The 23,258-nt window shown below is 37.7% G+C and overlaps 1 protein-coding gene across 1 annotated transcript in view; it reads left to right on the top strand.

Moving 5' to 3' along the window:
- hsd11b1lb (hydroxysteroid (11-beta) dehydrogenase 1-like b) overlaps nt 1-23,258 on the top strand; it is a 173,576-nt gene that overhangs the window by 117,406 nt on the left and 32,912 nt on the right. The window lies entirely within an intron of this gene.

Raw genomic sequence — 23,258 nt, 5'->3', positions numbered from 1 at the left:
ATACACGTAGAATCCACAGCTAGATCAATAGAAGCCCTATGATTACAACAACATCATTTGAAGTATCATACAATTCAGAAATTATCGTACATTATGGGATTTTTTTCATTATTGATTGTACATCATACAGATTTCAAAATTATCGTACACATACGATAATTATCGTACATCTGGCAACACTGTTTTCGGAAAGAATCGGGACAGCTGTATCCTACTTTTATAAATCTGATCAAACTAAAGAATCTTCAGAGATTTGAAGGATGCAATATTACTCTATGTAGCCTACTTACGATTAACATGAGGTGAGGAACTGTGTGTGTAAATGTCCAACGCTATCTCACGAACAATTCGTCCGAATTTGACGAGTGATGAAAAGATGGCTAATTCGTACGAATTCGTACGACCTCACTCGTACGAATTTGTACAATTTGTCTAAACCCACGTGATGGGTAGGTTTAGGGGCGGGGTCAGGGGTAGGTCATTCGTACGAATTGGGCAACTCGTCAAATATGTACGATTTAGCAAAAATCGTACTAATTCGTACGAGTGAGGTCGTACGAATTGTTACGAATTAGCCATCTTTTAATCACTCGTCAAATTCGGACGAATTGGTCGTGAGATCGGGTTGAAATGTCCCTTTTAATTATGGAATTTTTCTTTTTTTGGGTGAACTATCCCTTTAATATGTGGTGTTCTATTTATGTAGAATATTTGGATGCTTTTTTAAAGAAAATAGCTTCTGGAACAGAACGCAGTTTCATTGGAAGCTCAGTTGCTGAGCCACTCCTTTCCTTCTTTAGCAGAGTCTCTGTGGAGGAAAAAGCTCATTGCTTTCTCTGAGTTCACTTTTGACGTCACTAATGCATCAGCGCCTCAATGGATGAATCATAAGTCTTTGTTTTGAATATGCTGCTCTCTTCACACACCACACACACAAACTCACACATTTTGCTTGACCTTGCCATTCCTGCTTTGTTTAAGATCAATCAGCCATGTTAAATGGATGATGCCAGCGATCTGACGTTTGCCTCCATCAGATAAAGTGTGACAGCCATTCAACATAAAACAATCAGTTAATGAAGTATTACAGACGCATCGCTGCGAGCCATCCATATTCGCTGTAAATAACCTGCAAAAATATCTTTAGTGTCAGATGGCCTTTCTCTCTTTGACGGTTCAGATGAGAGGGTCAGAAATAGAGATCGTAAGCAAATTTGTGCTGTAATTTTCCCTAAAGGGGCATGAAGGAGTCTGTCTGGTGGAGAGTAGGAGGATGGTCTGTTACATCACTTACACACTCCTTCAGGTGAATGGAGTCACCGAACCAGAGAATAACTGAGCTCACTAAGCCCCGCCTTAAACACAGTACTACTGACCAATCCTGCTCTAGCAACTGTTGCTGTCCGCCATAATCAGACAAGCTTTTACGTTTTTCCAAGACTACAGAAATCCTGTGTGTTTGAATAGCTTTATAGTAGGGCTGTCAAACGATTAATCGCATCCAAAATAAAAGTTTGTGTTTACATAATATGTGTGTGTACTGTGTATAATTATTTGTAATACATAAATACCCACACATGCATGTGTATTTAAGAAATATTTGCATGTATATACTGTATATAGAATGTATGTATATAGACTGAATAATGTATATTTTATATAAATATTTTATATATAAATAACATATTTTTCTTAAATATATACGTGTGTGCATTTATATACAAAATAATTATACACAGTACACACACATATATTATGTAAACACAAACTTTTATTTTGGATGTGATTAATCGTGATTAATCGTTTGACAGCCCTACTTTTGTCAGGGTTGCTGGGAGCAGGTAGCCGAAGACGAGGACATGAGAACTTCAATATAGTTGATTTATTAACAAAACTCAACTTACAGAAATAAACAGGAACAAAAGAACAAATGCCAGGACTTCAGAGAACACACAACCATACATCGACGACGACCAACAAACACTGAGGGAAAACACAGGGCTTAAATGAACAGGGACTAATGGGATAAATAACTGAACACAGGTGAAGAAACTGAACACAAACGAGGAGCGGGAAAACTAACAGGACTGAACCAAAATCACAAAGACAGGGGGAAAACAAGATCACAAAACTGAACTAAACACACTGAAAACGTGATAACTTTATAGTGAACTTTACAGAAATACTTGAAACATAGAGTAAAATATTCCTAACAATGGTCATGTAAGATTAAATTACAGTGTTTTTGGTGCAAGAACCTTTACTGACTTGTTTAGTACTTTGGGAAGTGTTTTAATGATTAATTCATCACAATGTCTCACTTTAGCACATTTAATGCACTAATTTGTAGTAATATGTATTTTTTATATTATTTTAAACGATAGATAGCGTATTTTATGGTCTTATTTTGATTATTTTATATTATTATTTATTTTTATATGATTGTACCTACATGATTTGCCATTGGTAATCAAGTGTTTTTGAGTATGATTGTATATGGACTGCTATTTTATAAAATCACAGTTCTTTAGATCAGTGGTTTTCTTCAGCTGGTTTTACTTCAGGACCCAGACCAGAACAGACCAAAATATTTGATCATCAAAAAGTAACAAAAATGTCCTTAAAGTTAAAAGTGAAGTGCACCAATATTAACAGTAATTGCATAAGCCAAACGATATGCAAATATATTAATGTTGTGACAAGCTGATTTTGTAATTGCATTCAACTGCAGACGTGATTAACACATGAAACAAACATTATTGAATTGTTTATTACTGTATATGAGAACCACAGATCTACAAGATGAAACATAACTTTAACCTACTCGGAAGAAGCTGTATAATTTCTTTTGTTTCTTCCACCTGTTTTTGCTGTTGTTGTTGTTAACTGATGTGTCCTCTAAACAGCTGGTGCCGTCCACATGTGACGAGACTGATAATGTGTGTCACGGCCTTTGAGTTCCCTTTGGGAACGAGGGGAAGGTGTTTGGATCAGGGAGGTGTTTCTACCTCTGCCGAAGCCCACAGCTGCTCTCGTGCCGGGGTCACGACCCTCAGAATCACTCGGAGAGCGAGTGCTAACACACAGATGGAAACACAGAGATGTGTGTGTCCCACAGCAGGTGTGCTGAGAGCAGAACAACACCCCCTTCTGACCCGACACCCTAACCCATAGATCAGAGCAGGGAATCCACCGGCCTCCATCCATCCATATCTATCATCCTTCCATATCTATCTATCTATCTATCTATCTATCTATCTATCTATCTATCTATCTATCTATCTATCTATCTATCTATCTATCTATCTATCTATCTATCTATCTATCTATCTATCTATCTATCTATCTATCTATCTATCTATGACTGAAACCTTGACGATGCTTTTCTGCATGGGAAATAGAAGCCACACAGGCTACATTTGCTCCACATAGTGCGAAACACTCAGCACTGCCCTCTATTGCTGACTCGATCACCAGCTCTGTCTCTACCGAAATAAAATCCACATGCATAAATGTACCAGGACTTCTATTACCCCTGACAGCCCGAGTGTTGCGGATTGGGAGGTTGGCGAGGTGAGTGTATTTTTAAGGCTGGAACCTGTAAGAATAAGGTGTTCAGAGAGAGAGAGAGAGAGAGAGAGAGAGAGAGAGAGAGAGAGAGAGAGAGAGAGAGAGAGAGAGAGAGAGAGAGAGAGAGAGAGAGAGAGAGAGAGAGAGAGAGAGAGAGAGAGAGAGAGAGAGAGAGAGAGAGAGAGAGAGAGAGAGAGAGAGAGGTGGTACCAAAATGTTCACAGATATTCTAATCTGTTACACTGTTCACTTGTACAATTAATTTAATTTGTACATTTAAATTTAATTTATGTTATAAGAGAGATTTATGTTATAATATTCAAGTATTTTGATGTCTTTATAATTTTCCTATGTATTCCAAGCTTTGGCAATATTGTAATATATACAGTCATGCCAATAAAGCAATTTGAATTGAATTGAGAGAGAGATTGAGAGAGAGATTGAGAGAGATTGAGAGAGAGATTGAGAGAGATTGAGAGAGAGAGAGAGAGATTGAGAGAGAGAGATTGAGAGAGAGATTGATTTTTCAAAAAACATTTATTACAGAAATAATTAAAAATATAAAAACATTAAATATTAAATCACATCATATTTATAGAAATTGCGAAAAGTAGATTTCATTTTCCATAACAGAACACAATACCCCTCTGTGACACCATATATTTTCAAACGCTTCTAGACAGTTAGTAGCTTTATAAAAATAAAAAATCAATTAGCAGTCTAGATTTTAATCATAGCCACAAACATCATTACAACATTATAATCACCTTTTTGTTCTATTTTTTCTTTCTGCTAACATATATAGCCATTTTTGCCTTGCCAACAATAAAGTTTATCAATTGGCATTCATATTTTCTTCTTTGGGTATATTTAAAACCAAAAATAAAAACTGGTACAGTAAATTTCTCATCAAAACAAATGAAAACATCCTTCAACAAGTCAAATAAAGGCTTAAGTCTTGAGCAGTACGTAAACACATGAAAAACAGTTTCTCTTTGAGAACAAAAAGGGCACTTTTGACTAACATTTGGATTTAAGATAGAGATAAAAGAATTAACTGCAACTATACCATGTACAATTCTCCACTGTAAGTCTCCAATTCGTTTTGTTAATGGCGGCTTGTACAGTGCCCTCCACTCTGGTTTTACATCTTTATCGACTTCAAAAATGGTGCGCCAAGGGGAATCAACTCTTTCATGTAAACCCTTTCTGTTGAAAGCTTTTACACAAGCATTGTACATTTGTTTCCCCCCACCTTCATATAAATCAATATCGGATACATTTTCCAAAAAAACTCCAGAATATTCCCCTATATTTGGGGACAAAAAACACTTTGGAAAAGCATCTTTATCACTAGGCACAAGTTTATCAGCAAAACAATCTTCCAGCATATTCAACTCTTTTACTGTGAATACAGATTGCAAATTCTGAAGACATTTTTCAACAATTCGAACTGATTTAATACCTAATGAGGCAACCACATTTTCCACATTTCCAAAACAGGGACCAGTCACATTAATTAAACGCCCCAGTGTTACAATCTTTGATTTAATAAAAGCACCATTTAATAGTCCACATGTATCTGAAATATCCAGACGAGCACCGTAAATCATGGCTTCTTCCAGTAACCAAAAAAGAGAATCTGTACTCTCAGTTCTTTTCACTTTAAACAAATCCCATATCTTAAACAGGTTTTTATAAAAAACAGGAAGCTTCGATGTGTTGATTCTTTTTGGATCCATCAAAAAATAATTGTTTACTTAAACAGAGTTCATCAACGGATTCAAGAATAGCAAAGGCCACGGATTTCCAAGCCAAGTTCTCTGAACTGGTAAGCAAGCGTTGTATGAATTGTAGCCGAAAAGCCGCAATCCTGCTTTGTATATGTATAAGTCCTTGACCCCCTTCTTCTTTTTTTAAATACAAGATGTTATGTGGTATCCAGTGTAACTTGTCCCAAAAAAAGTCCAATAAAACAGACTGGATTTTTCCAAGTAAATAAGCCGGTGGATCAATGCAAGTCATCCGGTGCCACAAAGAGGAAGCCACCAAATTATTAATCACCAGAGTGCGTCCTCTGTATGATAAATTCGGTACAAGCCATTTCCATTTTCCAAGTCGGCTCTTAAGTTTTTCAACAGTTCCCATCCAGTTTTTTTGAGCTACTGTTTCATTACCTAAATATACTCCCAAATATCTCAAACCATCTCTGGTCCAACATAAGCCATCTGGAAGATTTGGTGGCGCTCTAGTTTTCCACTCTCCAGCTAAAACTGCCTCACTTTTATTCCAGTTAATTCTTGAAGAAGAAATTACACCAAAATCCTTTAATGTCTTTAGTAATAAATCTACATCATTTTGTTTATTAATCATTATAATTACATCATCTGCATACGCAGACAGACACAAAGAAGTCTTACAATTTTGTAAATGCACCCCTTCTAAAACTCTCCTTAAAACACTTAAAAGTGGTTCTATCGCGAGAGTATATAATAACCCTGACAAAGAACAACCTTGTCTTACCCCACGACACACTTTAAAAGGTGCACATAAGCCGCCATTAATCTTCAGAATACTCTCAATATCACAATATAAGACTTTAACATAAGCTAAAAATTCAGGGTTAAAACCAAAAGCCTGAAGAGTCTTCCACAAATAGTTGTGTTCTACTCGATCAAACGCTTTTTCTTGATCTAAGGAAATCAAGCCTATGTCAAGACCAAACATTTTAGATACGTCAAACAAATCTCTGATTAAATGAATGTTGTCAAAAATGGACCTACCAGGCACGCAATACGACTGGTCAGGATGAACGACTTCACCTAAAACCTCACCCAAACGGGTAGCTAGTACTTTAGATAACAGTTTATAATCACAACACAATAAGGACACGGGTCTCCAATTCTTTATATCACTCAAATTACCTTTCTTAGGCAAAAGAGTCAACACCACTCTTCTACAACTCATTGGCAATAGTCCTTTAGTTAAACTGTCATTAAGAACTACTAACAAATCTTCTCCGATAACAGACCAAAAACTTTTGTAAAACTCAACTGGGATTCCATCTAACCCAGGAACTTTACCATTATCCATGCCTTGAAGAGCTTTAAACAGTTCTTCCAGGACAATAGGCTTTGAAAGTATTATATTCGCTTTTTTCGACAATTTTGGTAATTTTTCAAAAAAAGCCTTTTCAAGGTCTTTATCTTCTTTATATTCAGACTTGTAAAGTTTTTCATAAAAACTAACTGCTCTTTCTCTTATTTCTTTAGAGTCTGACAACAAAGATCCAGATTCAGAAAATAATGAATGGTTAAAACGTTTCTGGCCATTCTTTTTTTCCAAACCAAAAAAATATTTTGATGGTACATCCATCTGTTCTACAGTTTTAAAACGCGATCTGACCAGTGCCCCCTGTGCCTTCATCTCTTGTAGGTCAGATAAAGCAGTTTTCTTTAAAAAAAGAGAATCGATATACGCTTGATTTCCACTTAAATGCGCCATATCTTGCAAATTCAAAATTTCAGTTTCTAAAATTCTTATAGACTTAATTGTCTCTTTTGTAATATTTTGAGTATACTGTTGACAAAAAACCCTTATTTGAATCTTGCCAAAATCCCACCAACTCTGAAGAGAAGAAAAAGAAATCTTTTCATTTCTAAAATTTTCCCAAAAAAAATTAAAAGTTTCTTTAAAAAAAGCATCATTCATTAGAGCAGTGTTAAAGTGCCAATACGCACTCCTTGGTGACACAGAATTGAGGAAAACACTACATATAACTAAACTGTGGTCTGAAAAACCAACTGGATTTATTATACAACTCCTAACAACACTGTGATGGTGCCTAAAACTGTAAAATCTATCCAGTCTTGCTAAAGACAATAGATTTTCATGAGCATGAGCCCATGTATATTGTCTTGAATTTCCATTTAAACTTCTCCAGACATCAGATAGGTCATTCCTTTCAATTATTTCACAAAGCCGCTTGCGAGAAGGCATATGTGGTTCTATATGGTTGCGATCAATATTTTGCTCAACACAATTAAAATCACCACCAAGAAATAAATATTCTTCACTATTGCATTTATCTAGAGTTAAGCATAAAATATCTAGAAAAGCCACTCTCTCTATTGGTAACGAGGGGGCATATACACAAATAAAAACCAGAACATATTTTTCAAAAAGGGCTTGAATTTTCAAAAGTCTCCCTTTCACTATTTCCTCCATTTTAAAAGAGCATGGAGTAAAGTTATTTGCAAACAAGATGGCAACTCTACCACTACGTGAAGTTTTATGACTTAGAAATATATGACCATTCCATTCTTTTATCCAGTCTGTAGCATTTTTATCATCACTATGTGTTTCTTGTAAAAAAAGAACATCAAGTTGTTTCTGTTTCATTGTTTCATACACTTGCATTCTCTTCACATCATCTCTAGCTCCGTTCACATTTAAAGATGCTATACGGATATCTGCCATGTCCAAAGAAAAAAAGGAAACACAAGAAATTAAGCCATACAGAAACACACAGCTGCTCAAAATAAAAGAGTTATGCCACTTTGTCATCATTATTCAACTGATTTTGAATTTTTGAAACAAATTTTTTCAGTCGATATACTTCTTTATCCAGAAAACAACCTTCACTCATTAGATTCTTAGTGCTTTCCGCAAACCGTTTCAGGTCTGGGAAAAAATCAGCAATCTGTACTCCTCTCTGATTTTTTGTCACTTTTAAAAACTTTTTAATTTCTTCAGCACTGTAATCATTACATTTCCATTCACTTTGTGAGCAACTTGAAGCACTAGAATCAGACAATTCACTTTCACTTTCAATATTATCTGTATCATTCTTCTGCTCTATTCTTGCTTGTTTCGATTCTTCCTCTCTGTCTTTCTTTTTCCTTTTTAAAGGAGTTTTGAAGACAGCTTGATCCATGTCTACTTCACACAAATTTACATTGTCTGATAAAGACTCTATATCAGAAAAACAATTCGTTGAACTATTTTGTGTGTCCATCAATTCTTCTATCACAGTAGCTTCTTTAAGCAAGCTCACATTCGACGTTGTTTGATCTTTGTCAGTCAAAACATTATCTCCCATGACTTCGATCATGGTTTGAACAGTTTCAACAGTTTGTTTATAAGGCACTTTATTAGTTGTGGCCTTGACACTCTGTGCTGAAATCACAGGTACTGGCACAGACGTTCCCGCAGCGCTTTCCACGTCTTGCGCCACCCTCTCAGGTATCGTATCTTGCCTTGTACGTGTTCCCCCATTTTCGGGACAAGCACGAGCCAAATGCCCGGTTTTTCCACATCCGAAACACTTCATTATATCAGTAGACACATAGACAGTGTAATCAAAATCGTCAAATCTGAATTTCAGATTTAAATTCAGTTCTGTTCTGTTCTCACTCAAAATCATGTAAGTGAATCTCCTAAAAGACACCACATGTTTGATCAATTCAGATTTACTCCCGATCGCGATCTTTTTCACTGGAGCAACCAACTTTCCGAAACGCGATAATTCCTTAACCAAAGCTTCATCTTTGATAAAAGGTGGGATGTTTGACAGAATAACTTTTCTCGCAGGAGTTGAAAGAGAAAGCACAGGTGTAAAAAGGCCACGAATTACAACTCCTTTTTCTACAACATTATTGGCATTTTCTACAGTGTTCAAAAAACAAACAACTGCATTGCTCATCCTTGACGCTGCTAGAATGCTCTTATGTCCAACAACTTCTCCGATAGCCAAGATACAATCTTCCACACTTGCAGCGGCCACCACTTTAACCCCGTGGCGCCGCGTTAATGAACCGAGCGAGTCAACACCTTGGGCCGCCATGCCCTCGGTGATACACTGGCAACCAACGGTCAAAAAACACTAGTTCGTTTTATCTACTCAATGCAGATTAAACACCAGAAATAGCAATATTCAACCAAGAAAAAACTGCCACAGCGGGCAGAAAACTCACTCGAACTCACCACACGCTCCCCGCACTCACTCACCACACTCACTCACCAAACGCCCACGCATGCGCACGAGAGAGAGAGAGAGAGAGAGAGAGAGAGAGAGAGAGAGAGAGAGAGAGAGAGAGAGAGAGAGAGAGAGAGAGAGAGAGAGAGAGAGAGAGAGAGAGAGAGAGAGAGAACAAAAGCCTGTTTGTGTGTCAATTAAACAATTCTCTCATCATTTACTGGCCCTGTTGTTCCAAACCTTTAATACTTTTGCCTATAAAAAGGCTATAAAAAGACCATAAAATCATCATAGAAGTAGCGAAAACTAATTTTTATGTTTAAATGGTCATACACTGAAAATCTTGTCTTAACCCCTCAGATCTTTGTATTTCCAATATGCAATATATAGGAAATTAATATTTACAAATATATCTCCGACATATTTGTCTTATGATAAATTGTTTGTGATTGCTTTCCTCATTTGTAAGTCACTAATGATGCTGAAAATTCAGCTTTGTATCACAAGAATAAATAGCATTTTAAAATATATTCAAATAAAAAAACAGTTATTTTAAATTGTAATATATTTCACAATATTACTGATTTTTACAATATTTTTTATATATAAAAAAAGATGCAGCCTTGGTGAATATAAGACACTTATGAGAGATAAAAAAAGAAAGAACGTATAATATAATTTTGTACTCAACAGAAGAAAATTCTATGGTTTTGAATGACATGATGATGAGTGAATGAGGCATTTTTTATTTTGGGGCAAACTATCCCTTTAGATAGAATTCCCCCATTTTAATGACCACATCAATTCCACACAAACACTCGGAGACATAAGAAATAATCCCAGTCTTTACTTAATTAGTTTTCACACATGACTGGGTAACCATCCCCTGAGCTTTTGTTACAGGTTAAATTATCTGTATAAGGAGGCAGAAGATGACGAGAGCTAATAATAAACCAAAGCTTTGAAGTGTAAGAACGTTCCTGAATATCCCAAATGAGAGTAATTACAAGCAAATCCATCTGTAGACTGACGGAGACCACCCGCACATGTGGGCCCGTCCATGCAAGTTAATGAGAAATCATTTACATTTTCAATGCTACAGAATTTCAACATGTGAACCTTTCATCTGTAGAAAGTTGTCAGGAGACCGTAAATGAAAATGAGCGAGTTTGGAGGAGGCCGATGTCTTCTGATATAGGCTACTAATGAAACCATTTTGTTTGTGTCTGACACATGAATATTCCATGAGTAGCTTTTCATGTTTAGTTCTGCATCAGAAAGATGTCCCCAGTTAGTGGTGTTTGCTCAGGCATCACTATTACTATTGCTCATGGTGTGATCAATATGGTGGGGAGAGAGAAGCTCAACATGCTGCAACTGAAGAAAACACATCTTCATCAGTTTGATAACACATGTGCTGCAAATACTCACAATGCAATCAAATACAGACACACCCTGCAAATACTCACACGTCACAACTCAACCAAATACAGACACACACTGCAAATACTCACAACACAACCAAATACAGAAAAACCCTGCAAATACTCACAACTCAACCAAATAAACGCTCTCCAAATACTCACAACGCAAAAAAATACATAAACGCTCTCCAAATACTCACAACGCAACTAAATACAGAAACATGCTGCAAATACTCACAACCCATACAGAAACATGCTGCAAATACTCACAACCAAATACAGAAACATGCTGCAAATACTCACAACCAAATACAGATACACGCTGCAAATACTCATAACTAAACCAAATACATAAACGCTCTCCAAATACTGACAACTCAACCAAATACATAAACGCTCTCTAAATACTCATAACTAAACCAAATACAGTCACACGCTGCAAATACTCACAACTCAACCAAATACAGAAACGCTCTCTAAATACTCACAACTCAACCAAATACAGAAACGCTCTCTAAATACTCACAACTCAACCAAATACATAAACGCTCTCCAAATACTCACAACGCAACCAAATACAGACACACGCTGCAAATACTCATAACTAAACCAAATACAGAAACACCCTGCAAATACTCACAACTCAACCAAATACAGAAACACCCAGCAAATACTCACAACTTAACCAAATACAGTCACACGCTGCAAATACTCACAACTCAACCAAATACAGACACACGCTGCAAATACTCACAACTCAACCAAATACAGAAACACGCTGCAAATACTCACAACTCAACCAAATACAGAAACACGCTGCAAATACTCACAACTCAACCAAATACAGACACACGCTGCAAATACTCACAACTCAACCAAATACAGTCACACGCTGCAAATACTCACAACTCAACCAAATACAGACACACGCTGCAAATACTCACAACTCAACCAAATACAGTCACACGCTGCAAATACTCACAACTCAACCAAATACAGAAACACGCTGCAAATACTCACAACTCAACCAAATACAGACACACGCTGCAAATACTCACAACTCAACCAAATACAGACACACGCTGCAAATACTCACAACTCAACCAAATACAGTCACACGCTGCAAATACTCACAACTCAACCAAATACAGAAACACGCTGCAAATACTCACAACTTAACCAAATACAGTCACACGCTGCAAATACTCACAACTCAACCAAATACAGAAACACGCTGCAAATACTCACAACTTAACCAAATACAGTCACACGCTGCAAATACTCACAACTCAACCAAATACAGAAACACGCTGCAAATACTCACAACTCAACCAAATACAGAAACACGCTGCAAATACTCACAACTCAACCAAATACAGAAACACGCTGCAAATACTCACAACTCAACCAAATACAGTCACACGCTGCAAATACTCACAACTCAACCAAATACAGACACACGCTGCAAATACTCACAACTTAACCAAATACAGTCACACGCTGCAAATACTCACAACTCAACCAAATACAGACACACGCTGCAAATACTCACAACTTAACCAAATACAGAAACACGCTGCAAATACTCACAACTCAACCAAATACAGAAACACGCTGCAAATACTCATAACTAAACCAAATACAGACACACGCTGCACATATTCACAACTCAACCAAATACAGAAACACACTGCAAATACTCACAACTCAACCAAATACAGAAACACACTGCAAATACTCACAACTCAACCAAATACAGACACACGCTGCAAATACTCACAACTCAACCAAATACAGACACACGCTGCAAATACTCATAACTAAACCAAATACAGACACATGCTGCAAATACTCACAACTCAACCAAATACAGAAACACGCTGCAAATACTCACAACTCAACCAAATACAGACACACGCTGCAAATACTCATAACTAAACCAAATACAGACACATGCTGCAAATACTCACAACTCAACCAAATACAGACACACGCTGCAAATACTCACAACTCAACCAAATACAGAAACACGCTGCAAATACTCACAACTCAACCAAATACAGAAACGCTCTCTAAATACTCACAACTCAACCAAATACAGACACACGCTGCAAATACTCATAACTAAACCAAATACAGAAACACCCTGCAAATACTCACAACTCAACCAAATACAGAAACACCCAGCAAATACTCACAACTCAACCAAATACAGTCACACGCTGCAAATACTCACAACTCAACCAAATACAGACACACGCTGCAAATACTCACAACTCAACCAAATACAGAAACACGCTGCAAATACTCACAACTCAACCAAATACAGAAACGCTCTCTAAATACTCACAACTCAACCAAATACAGACACACGCTGCAAATACTCATAACTAAACCAAATACAGAAACACCCTGCAAATACTCACAACTCAACCAAATACAGAAACACCCAGCAAATACTCACAACTCAACCAAATACAGTCACACGCTGCAAATACTCACAACTCAACCAAATACAGTCACACGCTGCAAATACTCACAACTCAACCAAATACAGTCACACGCTGCAAATACTCACAACTCAACCAAATACAGTCACACGCTGCAAATACTCACAACTCAACCAAATACAGACACACACTGCAAATACTCACAACTCAACCAAATACCAACATGACATCATGACTTTGCGTAAACATACACGCCACTTTCAAGTCAAGTGGCGTGTTATCTAAACGCATTTTGAATTATCCGCGTGTATGTCCACGCCGAAACGAATCGTCATCTTTTGCGTTTATGTCTACGCCATTAAATGTCCGAGTGATTCCGCGTGTATGTACACGCCGTTAAATGTCCAAGCAAAACTAAGCAAAATGTACATCTACATCTGGGGAGCGATATTTTTTTTTCCTGGGATGGTAGGGGAAGACTCATAAATGGTATTAACCACAGTGACGGGTAGGTTTAGGGACGGGGTTTGGGTAGGTCATATATACAGTAATGTAATGTTAAGTCAACGGCGTTGATAAACACGCTGAAAAGCGATTATGCGTGTTGATAGCACGCCAAAAATGGAAATACGAATTGGCGTGTCATACATACGCCATTTCATGAGATCAGTCTGCAAATACAGAAACACGCTGCAAATACTCACAACTCAACCAAATGCAGAAACACGCTGCAAATACTCACAACTCAACCACATACAGAAGCACCCTCCAAATACTCACAACCAGTGTTGGGCAAGTTACTTTTAAAAAGTAATTAGTTACAGTTACTAGTTACTACTTCCAAAAAGTAACTAAATTAGTAACTCAGTTACAAATTTTAAAAGTAACTAGTTACTTAAGAAAGTAACTATTGCGTTACTTTCAAGTAAAATTAAATTTTAAATGCTCAAATGTGACCCCACCTCTACCCCTCTTTAACGGAACTTACAATACATGTGCATGTTCAATTATTTATGATAAATCTGAATATTATAATGAAATGGACACTTAATACAATACATTATTAACAGAAACATGAAACATTGTACACACATCTAAAAAAAAAAAAAAGTTGCTGTGGGACAAAGTGAGACTAGCCTCCAATCAAATGCCATGTAGATATTATGTTTATATAGTGGATCAATGCAAATAACACAATAGATGTTTTGGAACTTTTGATATTTATTTGCCCCTCAACAGGCCACAACTGGGCAAAATTAAATTAAGCTTGTTAAGCTCGTCGCCATACCTGTCTCTCGTTGACTGACTGGCTTGCTTGTGTTGTTCATTGTGTGTCCTGTCCTGTCCGACTATGCGTTATGATGGGTCGTTCGCAATTCATGAGCGTTAGCCGTTAGTGATGATGGATCGACTCGTTCGCGAATGAGCTTTTGATGGGTCGTTCGCGATTCGCGAATGAGCCGACTCTAAGAGCCGGCTCTTTTAGGTGAACGTCGGGAGCTGGCTCGCATATCTGAAGAGCCGACTCTATTTTTACAAATTTAGCCTACAGAAATTAAATAATTATGTAATAAAAATTTTAATATTATAGTCAAAGTCATTTAAAGAGCCGTTTGTGAGCCAAAAGAGCCGGCTCTTTTCAGTGAGCTGAGTCAAAAGTGCCGAATGCCTACTACTATGCGTGCTTTCGAACACCCCGCCCAACTCTACCTCTGATTGGCTTACAATGACATTTTACTCTACCTCAGTCGTCAGCATTTATGCGCTTGTCTCGTGCTCTGCCCACTAACCAAGGAAGAACAGTAAAAAAAGTATTTGCCTCTCGCTCAGAGATCTAGTTGGTCTGATGAAAAAAAAACCCCAGCTTCATCAGTTATAGTAACGCGCCGCATTTTTTGGCAGTAACGGGAACGGCGTTATTAAGATGAGAAGAGTAATCAATTAGATTACTCGTTACTGGAAAAAGTAATGCCGTTAGTAACCCATAACTGGGGTTTATTCCCATCACTGCTCACAACTCAACCAAATACAGAAACACCCAGCAAATACTCACAACTCAACCAAATACAGAAACACACTGCAAATACTCACAACTCAACCAAATAAAGAAACATGCTGCAAATACTCACAAGTCAACCAAATACAGAAACACGCTGCAAATACTCACAACTCAACCAAATACAGAAACACACTGCAAATACTCACAACTCAACCACATACAGAAACACCCTCCAAATACTCACAACTCAACCAAATACAGAAACACCCAGCAAATACTCACAACTCAACCAAATACAGAAACACCCAGCAAATAGGCTACTCACAACTCAACCAAATACAGAAACACACTGCAAATACTCACAACTCAACCAAATAAAGAAACATGCTGCAAATACTCACAAGTCAACCAAATACAGACACACGCTGCAAATACTCACAACTCAACCAAATACAGAAACACACTGCAAATACTCACAACTCAACCAAATACAGAAACATAAAATGTTAATTTTCCTTGATGTGTACTGATCATAAACATGCATATGACCTGAAAACAGTTGCATTAAGTGTGGATGACTGTGTGCTCAATTTCAGGAGGTAGAAAAAATTAATCTTGGACACATTTTCTGATAAGTGATAAATTAGAGTTAAAAACAACCATGCTAATTACAGACGTGTGAAGAGCAGGAGAAATAACCTCAATTTAGCATCAACGCCCACTTTGGGACAAGAACAGACAGAGAGAGAGAGAGAGAGAGAGATAGAGAGAGAGAGGGAGAGACTGGGAGAGACTTACAGACCATGAGAGTTCATTCAAAGTTTGTGTGTCAAGTGTGAATCTTCATTATTTTTGTGTGTGAGCGTTTCTTTTGATTGATAAAATACACAGATGTGTTGTGCCAAAACAACACAGTAAATCATTTGCTCAAGTTCACATATAGCTGTTCAAATCCATTTAGATGGATCTATAAACTAGAGTTGTGCTTGCTTGGGGAAAAATCACCACCTCAATGCCTTAGGTGTTTCGTGTGGATTTTAGTGTGCTATATGCAGTTGCAAGTTGGTATTTTTGCATTTCAAACCCGTCATTCCACAATCAAATAAAAATGCACACGAGATCACAAAAATAATTACCTGACACAAAATTGGCCGACATAGACAGATATACTGATCCAATGGCTATGATATCAGGAGTTTTTGTCAAATGTTTTCTTTTTAAAATTGAACGCGTTGTTTTATATTAAATTAATCTTTTTTTTTTTATAAAGTGAATACTACATGTTGAATTATCACATGCAAATTAGTGATTCACAGCAAAATAATATTTGTATTCCAATCTATTGAGTCTAAACTATCATTTGTATTGTAGCAATATTTGTTTTTGAAGAACTTAATATTTCTGTAAGGATGAATAGAAAGTTCAAAAGGAAGTACAGACATTTATTTAAATAGAAATCTTTTTTAAATAAATGTTGTTCTTTTGAACTTTCCTATTCATCAAAGAATCACAGTTTCCACAAAAATATTGATTACAATACAAACTGATAGTTTAGACTCAATAGTTTGGAATCCAAATTTTATTTTGCTGTGAATCACTAAATTGCATGTGTAATTCAACATGTAGTATTCACTTATAAAAAAAAAAAAAAGATTAATTTGCAGCTTTATTTTCATTCAAATTCAACAAATATATGAATTTAAAAATTAGTTTATTTTGTTTCCATTTGTGCATTTGTCTCACTCTAAGTCGAGTCAAAGGCGTTGCATTGTGAGATACACTATTCTACACAGTGTGATCTGGGTGTATGCTGCACACTTTTCAGTAAGTAATCCTAGTATTTCATAAATACTGACAATTTGCATTCTGTGCATACACATACTGCTAATCTAGCAGGTGTATAGTATATGTCATTCTGAACATGTATCCTTTAACGTGTCCAATAACATGTTGCTACCCTGTGAGGAAACATTAACTCACCGTGAGAATCTGGATCAGATCTCCAGAGAGCAATTTCCCCTCCCATTCAATGAATCACACACCTCATCCTATCCATCCCTGCTAGTGTTCAGTATTGGGAAGGCGGGTCTGTGAGAGAGGGATGGGGGGTTTGCCCTGCGGATATAGAAGACAAACACATGTAACGTTACATTAATCATACTGTATGCACACAGACCCGCCGCATGCAGAGGAAGATCCCATGACAAGGATTGAAAATGAAAGGGTGGGCGTCCACAGAGGAGGACCCAATGGGAAGACAAATACCCTCTGTAACGACAGACAGAAATGGCACAGGAGAGGGAGAGAGAATGAAGGAGGTGCTCTATTTCTGCCCAGCGGATCTCAGGAGATAGTATGCTTGTGTGGGTTCTCCTGGTCACATGACCCTGTTCCAACCTTGGAATGAAGAGAGAGAGAGAGAGAGAGAGAGAGAGAGAGAGAGAGAGAGAGAGAGAGAGAGAGAGAGAGAGAGAGAGAGAGAGAGAGAGAGAGAGAGAGAGAGAGAGAGAGAGAGAGAGAGAGAGAGAGAGAGCAAGAGAGAGCGAGAGAGAGGGGGTGGGGGATAAGAAATGGAAATAAACATGGAAATGGGAAGGAAAGAAAAATAAGAGGAAGTGGAAATGAATGTGGAAAGGAAAATAAAAATATAAATCTGACTTTGTTAGGGTCAGGTTTGTTTCTGTTGTGTTTTGTTTTGATTTTTCCCGATTGCCTGTGTCTTCATTCCTTGTTAGTCGTCATGGTTTCTAATTTAATTACTCATTATTGCCACCTGTCTCCTGTTTAGTTTCCTTTCTTTCCACTGTGTATTTAAGCCCTGTATTTCTGTTGCTTCTGGTCAGTTCTTGTTAAGACTATGTTTTTACATTTTTTACTAATATTTGCTCTTATGATCGCCTGCGTGTGTTTTGTTTAATAAACGGTTTATCATCTTGGAATTCTCCTCGTAGCTTCATCGTCGTGCTTGCTAGAAGCCAGACGTTACAACCCTTTCTATCTCCGCATTTATTTATGTAAATAGCTTTCAGAGGAATGTATTTTCCCCATGGAAAGTGTTTTTTATGTAAGATCAAGGCTGGTTGGTGCTTGATGGCCTGGAGGAACATTTACACCGCAGCAATTCTGCACAGAAACTCAAAGATGCGACTTCATTTGAACACTGTTGCTTTCACACAGCGGCTCACAGTGACCCTGAAAACAATACAAGAACCAAACCCAGACTCGACTGATCCGCTTGAGGACAGAACTTGGATGTGGAAGTCATTGAAAGAGCAGGTGAGTGATAAAATAAAGGGATGGACATGAAAAATAATTTAAACCAGAAACATTAAAATTGAAGCGGTGTAAAATAGGTAGATGAGTTTGAGTTCTATATTATCATGCATGCATATCTGCAAAAAAACACCTTACAGTATTACATGGACAAATTAATTGTATTACTTAGTAAGTAGCATAAAGCACCTTTTAGTGCCTTTTACTTGGAGGAAGAATTTCATTATTACTGATAAAAGATTTTTGCCAGGTGAATGAGAAAACGGGCAAACGGGCCATAGATTTTACCAGAATATGTTTTGACTTGGGCCACAAAATAACCAACCACCCAAGAAATCCCTAGCAACCCCCTGGCAACCACCTACATAATAAGGCGCTATAGTAACCACCCAGAACACTTTAGGCATTGTGGAGGAGAGTTTTGCATGGCACCTTTTTTTTCCAGATGTAATTTTTTTTTATTGTTCCTAATAGTTCTGTTACACTTTTAAGAGCTGTGTCATTTAGCAGGTGCTTTTATACTAAGGGATTTTACTATTAGCTACATTAAAAAAGGTAGGCAATTTGTTTATAAACACTTTTTGTTATACTGGTTGAAGCTCTCTTCACATCTTGATAGCAATCATTAATAGAAGTGGTATAAATATTTTTTTTTAAATACATATACACTCACCTAAAGGATTATTAGGAACACCGGTTCAATTTCTCATTAATGCAATTATCTAATCAACCAATCACATGGCAGTTGCTTCAATGCATTTAGGGGTGTGGTCCTGGTCAAGACAATCTCCTGAACTCCAAACTGAATGTCAGAATGGGAAAGAAAGGTGATTTAAGCAATTTTGAGCGTGGCATGGTTGTTGGTGCCAGACGGGCCGGTCTGAGTATTTCACAATCTGCTCAGTTACTGGGATTTTCACGCACAACCATTTCTAGGGTTTACAAAGAATGGTGGGAAAAGGGAAAAACATCCAGTATGCGGCAGTCCTGTGGGCGAAAATGCCTTGTTGATTGTAGAGGTCAGAGGAGAATGGGCCGACTGATTCAAGCTGATAGAAGAGCAACTTTGACTGAAATAACCACTCGTTACAACCGAGGCAGCAGCAAAGCATTTGTGAAGCCACAACACGCACAACCTTGAGGCGGATGGGCTACAACAGCAGAAGACCCCACCGGGTACCACTCATCTCCACTACAAATAGGAAAAAGAGGCTACAATGTGCAAGAGCTCACCAAAATTGGACAGTTGAAGACTGGAAAAATGTTGCCTGGTCTGATGAGTCTCGATTTCTGTTGAGACATTCAGATGGTAGAGTCAGAATTTGGCGTAAACAGAATGAGAACATGGATCCATCATGCCTTGTTACCACTGTGCAGGCTGGTGGTGGTGGTGTAATGGTGTGGGGGATGTTTTCTTGGCACACTTTAGGCCCCTTAGTGCCAATTGGGCATCGTTTAAATGCCACGGCCTACCTTAGCATTGTTTCTGACCATGTCCATCCCTTTATGGCCACCATGCACCCATCCTCTGATGGCTACTTCCAGCAGGATAATGCACCATGTCACAAAGCTCCAATCAATTCAAATTGGTTTCTTGAACATGACAATGAGTTCACTGTACTAAAATGGCCTCCACAGTCACCAGATCTCAACCCAATAGAGCATCTTTGGGATGTGGTGGAACGGGAGCTTCGTGCCCTGGATGAGCATCCCACAAATCTCCATCAACTGCAAGATACTATCCTATCAATATGGGCCGACATTTCTTAAGAATGCTTTCAGCACCTTGTTGAATCAATGCCATGTAGAATTAAGGCAGTTCTGAAGGCGAAAGGGGGTCAAACACAGTATTAGTATGGTGTTCCTAATAATCCTTTAGGTGAGTGTATATTCTGTGGAAGTCTTAAGACCAAACATTTTTCGTCCAATCATTGCATTCAGATTCAGCTTGAATCTGACTATTTTCTCAATCAGAAATAAAGAATACCTTGTACATGCACAGTGCCATGATGCTTGTTGTGTATGTTTTACGTCTTACAAACTTTATTTGGGTCTACGTCTTATTAACGTAATGGAGGAGACTGAATATTTGCTAAATATTGCTATCTCTTCTGAAATAAGCAGCTTTCTTTTCAGATGTGTCAAGGTAAAAACAACCAAGAAAATGTCCTGTGACAGTATAGTGGTGGTTCTGAACTCGTTTCGTTACATAAAAACATATATGCGAATCGGATTGCAACATGTAGGATTCATAAGCAGTGCAGTAGACTCTAGTCAGCACGAAGAACACATGGACAAAAATAGGATCATCAAAATGCACATTTCACACAGGGAGCAGTTTAGTTTAGTTGTTGAGAGTCCCCGCCTCAGGGAAACGGTCTTATTGCCCATCATTGTTTGTTCTGATGGCTCTGAGTCGCTTTATGGAGGATCGTGGAAGATCTTGACTGGCAGGATGACCTCCAAAAAAGCCATCCAATATGCCAGTAACTGCATTTTTATCAGCAGGATGAAGAAAACAACACAGAATGAGAATTTCTTTGGCACTGCCTGAGGTATTTTGAGAATTGCACAAGGCCTGTGTGTCTGACTCAGTCAAGAGACATGAGACATCCTTCAAATCCCAGCGGATCTTCACTCGTCGAGTGATTCATGGCTCAGCATTCAGGACCCGGAGTTACAGAAATCAAATGGTGAAAATAAGACGACACGTTTATGCTGCATTTAGCACAGCAAAGACAAGCGTTCACAATAAAACTGTTTGTTTTAGATACATGTTCAGTATTAGAATCAGTGAATTATGAGAAAATGTTATGCAAAATAACTTTATTTAATTTCAGAAATTCTGTGACCATCTCATTTTCTCTCTTTGTGGATATAAAAAGTCTAGATCCCTGTTAAAGGGTTAGTTCACCCAAAAATGAAAATTCATTATTTACTCTGTTTACCACAGCTGATGTGTGAGTTGATAAATGTTTAAATGTGTTAAAATAAAAGCCTAAATTCAATCTGTTCAGCATATAAAGGGATTGGATTCGTTTTACAATATCTTTATGAACTGTTTGAAGCGTAAAAGTGGTAGTTGCGTAGCTGTCAATGGAGGGACAGAAATCAAGCGTAGCGTCAGTTCTGGCAGGTCACGTTAGTCATACTCGTATCAGCTGACTCTCAGCTGATCCACATCTACCTGTAGGAATATGACGCCTATCACTGTATAGGGCTCCTTCAGTATTATCAGCAGCTATCACGTCTCTCAGGAGCTAATAACCCTCCTCCATCCCCAGCTCCTCCTGGAGGAGGAGGAGGAGGAGGAGGAGGAGGAGGAGGAGGAGGAGGAGGAGGAGGAGGAGGAGGAGGAGGAGGAGGCAAAGGAAGAGAGCCCCAAGAAAGGGACCCAGAGAATAAGAAGAGCCAGAGCAGCAGTTACAATCTTGTTTTATCCTTTCCCTGACCATGTGACTTTAACCTAAATGTGAGACGTTCAAACTGACCGATTAGATAATTACAACTTCCCCCATTATATACTAAAGGTAGGTGTGACAATTTATAGACACCCGAAGTACACACATCTTGGCCTATACAGGCCTTGATCACTATCAGCCCCTCTGTGCCTTTGGTCATTGGGGAAAGAGGGGGTGGTTCAATCCTACACCGCCAATCCTAACTATATGCTAATTGTCAATCGTAGGCTATTTGACGATAGCGGTCCTGACAGAACTCTGTTTTCATCAAAAAGATCTTCATTTGTGTTCCGAAGATGAACGAAAGTCTTACAGGTTTGGACGACATGAGGGTGAGTATAATTAATGACAGAAATGAATTTTTTGGTCGAACTAACCCTTTTTTAGATGTAAATTTTTTTATGTAAAATTTGAATGCAGCTTTAACGTAAAACACAAAAACAAATGTGACATTTCAGAGGGAGAAAGTAAAAAACTTGGAATAACATACGTAAGTGTGCTATTATTATTTTCATGATCAAAAAACATCTGTTTTAATCACTGGTGTTGAGTCGCACAGAAATCAATTCAGCCACATTAAACCTTTTGGGAGTGTTCTAATAATAATTTAAAAAACTTATCTGAACAGTGAATGACGACATCTTTACTGCTTTTGGTAAGTTTATATGTGTTGGTACTGTCCTGTTGATCTGAGGATGGAGCACTAGTGCCTTCTTGTGGAGAATATTCAATACTGCAGTGACCCCTGATCCAAAGCATTGCAGGACTGACCAATGGTGTGGGTCCAAGAAGTGTCATTTCAATACGACTTTCAGTTTCATCAAGGTATATGCAAATTGAAATATGCAAAGCTGCATTGTGCACCTTTTTTGCTTAATGAGTAGAATTATACCAAAACCATTAGGTTTGAACCATTATGACAAACCAAAAAATAAAAAATAAATGGTTTAACCTCAAACTATACCTTGCATAGTATTTTTAACTTCTTATTTTAAACAGTTTAAAAAATAAAATCATAAATCCATTGAGATGTGACTGTTTGACCAATGTCATCAGGACAACTAAAACACTTAAAATATTTGTTACATAACATTTAGGGTATTA

This window comes from Rhinichthys klamathensis, unplaced genomic scaffold, assembly GCF_029890125.1.
Source record: "Rhinichthys klamathensis goyatoka isolate OS25496 unplaced genomic scaffold, OSU_Roscu_1.1 h1tg000323l_1, whole genome shotgun sequence".
Lineage (NCBI taxonomy): Eukaryota > Metazoa > Chordata > Actinopteri > Cypriniformes > Leuciscidae > Rhinichthys > Rhinichthys klamathensis.
This window is presented reverse-complemented; position numbering and strand designations above follow the sequence as displayed.